This window comes from Lepisosteus oculatus, chromosome 14 (assembly GCF_040954835.1).
Source record: "Lepisosteus oculatus isolate fLepOcu1 chromosome 14, fLepOcu1.hap2, whole genome shotgun sequence".
In the NCBI taxonomy this organism is placed as follows: domain Eukaryota; kingdom Metazoa; phylum Chordata; class Actinopteri; order Semionotiformes; family Lepisosteidae; genus Lepisosteus; species Lepisosteus oculatus.
The window spans coordinates 51,516,585-51,519,623 of NC_090709.1; the positions used below are offsets into that span (position 1 = coordinate 51,516,585).

Sequence of the window (3,039 nt, forward strand, 5' to 3'; positions counted from 1 at the left end):
CGCCCGTGTAAAGGTCATGCATTCCAGACGTGGTTATGAGCGAACAGTTGCCGCAAGTGTTTGAAAAGAGCAAGAGAGGAAGCAGCCCTGCCCCGTGTGAGGATCAAACTCAGGCCCTTCAGATGACGAGACTGACGCACTACCAATTACGCCAACAAGCCCAGCTGCAGTACACACACCGGAAAGTTTGCCTCACATGGATTTCAGTCGCCCGTTCCCTAATCTTTAGACGCCCTCTGCTGAATGTTGCATTTGCCTTTTGATCTCACCGATACATTTTTGGTCTGTTTCTGTTGCGAGTCCGTCTTTCAGATCTCACCTAGCACAAGTCTCTGTGGCTGAAGTGGCCTCTCTGCTTCAGCATCGTGCCCTCACTCAGCCATTAAAAATGTCACTCGGACTTCTGACATGCTGACATGAAATGTCAAGAGAGAGGGGCGGAGTGACGCTTAAGCCAGAGAGAAGATGAAAAGGGGGCGTGGCTGCGAAACGCTTGACAGCTGCACGATGCTCTCCATGTAAGGCGGGACCACAGGCTAAAGGACACCTTTCGGCACATCAAGCTCTAAGCACACACCTGGAGGATGCGGGAATTGATCCTGCTATCTCCCACATGCAAAGCAAGCGCTGTACCATACAAGCCAACCCCCCTCGCTGGGACTTATGCCTCAGCGTCACCTAGTGCCGCTTGTTCCCCTCTTACCGGGCACAGTTCACTGCCCTTCGTCTGCAAGGCAGTCGTGTAATTGCAGCTTTCTTGACTTATTGATGAAGGTCTGACTGGACGAGCGAATGGCGCCTCTCCCCATCCTCAAGCTCGCTGACAGATTGAAATGGAAAGTGCTGCTGTGGCTCGTTGGTCTAGTGGTATGATTCTCGCTTAGGGTGCGAGAGGTCCCGGGTTCAACTCCCGGACGAGCCCTCGTGTGCTCTCTTCCTCCTCTTCCACAAGACTGGGAACTGATATCCACATCACTTCGCAGCGTCTGCTTATGGCAAACAATGGAATGTGACTAATGACTGAACGAGCCTGGTGAATTCTCATCACGTGGCACAATGAGAGCGTGCAGTCAGCTGTCCAAGGCGGCAACCTCATCGCTCGTTCAAAAGAACACGTACTGAAAACTCATCACCACTGTGTCGTAGATGAGCACCGCGATCGCTTGTTGTCATGCGTCCTTACTTGGGAAATGCAGAAGCAAAAACTGCCCTCTCTCAGCCACCGAAACGTGTGCGGCTCGCCTTGCGCTCTCTGCGCCTCACATATTTGTCGAGCTGTCTGCTCTTCTTTCTGTTGAAGTAATCAAGTTATGGGGCGTCCTGCAGCCTATGATGTTCTCACTGAGAGCTTTCAAGATTTGAAGGAAAACTACGAGCTTGATGGCTCAAGTCGAACGAATGTGATTGTTAAGCAATCGATGATCAAAAGCACGTCTTCTAACAATTCGTGAGAGTATTATCAGCACTGTTTTCACTCGGATATACTTTTCACTTGCTAAGCTGACAAATTGGACGAGAAAATGCCGGAGACGCACTCAGTGCAGACTGAGGTTGGGAAGGAGGTGTGGCCCTTCAACGCTTGACAACTGAAGGACATTCTCTCCGCAACGGAGGAGCACCTGTCAGAAGTCGCAGAAGCTAAACAAGAGCACCGGGCTTCCGGAGATCCAAACTCAGACAAGGAGGATGCGGGCATCGATCCCGCTACCTCTTGCATGCTAAGCGAGCGCTCTACCATTTGAGCTAATCCCCCTCGCTTCATGCTTCTCGGCATCATGTCTTACCGCCTCTGCCCCTCTTACCAGGCACCGCCCACTGCCCTTGGTCTGCAAGGCAGTCCTTTCAAGTGCGATGACGACGCTGAGACCTTCGTTGCCTATTGTACGAGCTGAACTTTTGTGCTCATCAATTCAACGCTCTTTCCATCAACTCATCTTGTCTTTTGACGCTTCGTGTTTTGCGCTCCTTTGACTATCGGCATATCGGGTGACTGCAAACACTGAAGTTCTTGCTTACGGAGTGTGGAACATTGTTTTCAAGTGATCGCTGTTCTGTCATGTTGACGCCGAGTGAATCTTTCTTTGGCAACATGGGCAGGCTGACAGCAGTGCGAGCGAAAGTAATGGCAAATTTCTTGACTTATTTCTGAATGTGAATGTTCTTTAGAAAAGGGATGCGGCGTTGCTTCTCGCCCGTGTAAAGGTCACGCATTCCAGACGTGGTTATGAGCGAACAGTTGCCGCAAGTGTTTGAAAAGAGCAAGAGAGGAAGCAGCCCTGCCCCGTGTGAGGATCAAACTCAGGCCCTTCAGATGACGAGACTGACACACTACCAATTACGCCAACAAGCCCAGCTGCAGTACACACACCGGAAAGTTTGCCTCACATGGATTTCAGTCGCCCGTTCCCTAATCTTTAGACGCCCTCTGCTGAATGTTGCATTTGCCTTTTGATCTCACCGATACATTTTTGGTCTGTTTCTGTTGCGAGTCCGTCTTTCAGATCTCACCTAGCACAAGTCTCTGTGGCTGAAGTGGCCTCTCTGCTTCAGCATCGTGCCCTCACTCAGCCATTAAAAATGTCACTCGGACTTCTGACATGCTGACATGAAATGTCAAGAGAGAGGGGCGGAGTGACGCTTAAGCCAGAGAGAAGATGAAAAGGGGGCGTGGCTGCGAAACGCTTGACAGCTGCACGATGCTCTCCATGTAAGGCGGGACCACAGGCTAAAGGACACCTTTCGGCACATCAAGCTCTAAGCACACACCTGGAGGATGCGGGAATTGATCCTGCTATCTCCCACATGCAAAGCAAGCGCTGTACCATACAAGCCAACCCCCCTCGCTGGGACTTATGCCTCAGCGTCACCTAGTGCCGCTTGTTCCCCTCTTACCGGGCACAGTTAACTGCCCTTCGTCTGCAGGGCAGTCGTGTAATTGCAGCTTTCTTGACTTATTGATGAAGGTCTGACTGGACGAGCGAATGGCGCCTCTCCCCATCCTCAAGCTCGCTGACAGATTGAAATGGAAAGTGCTGCTGT

The 3,039-nt window shown here is 51.3% G+C and overlaps 1 non-coding gene across 1 annotated transcript; it reads left to right on the forward strand.

Annotated features, from left to right (window-relative positions):
* The first annotated feature begins 850 nt into the window (after positions 1–850).
* trnap-agg (transfer RNA proline (anticodon AGG)) lies at positions 851–922 on the forward strand. Its single transcript has one exon. It is a non-coding gene; the product is annotated as a tRNA-Pro (tRNA).
* The last annotated feature ends 2,117 nt before the right edge of the window (positions 923–3,039 follow it).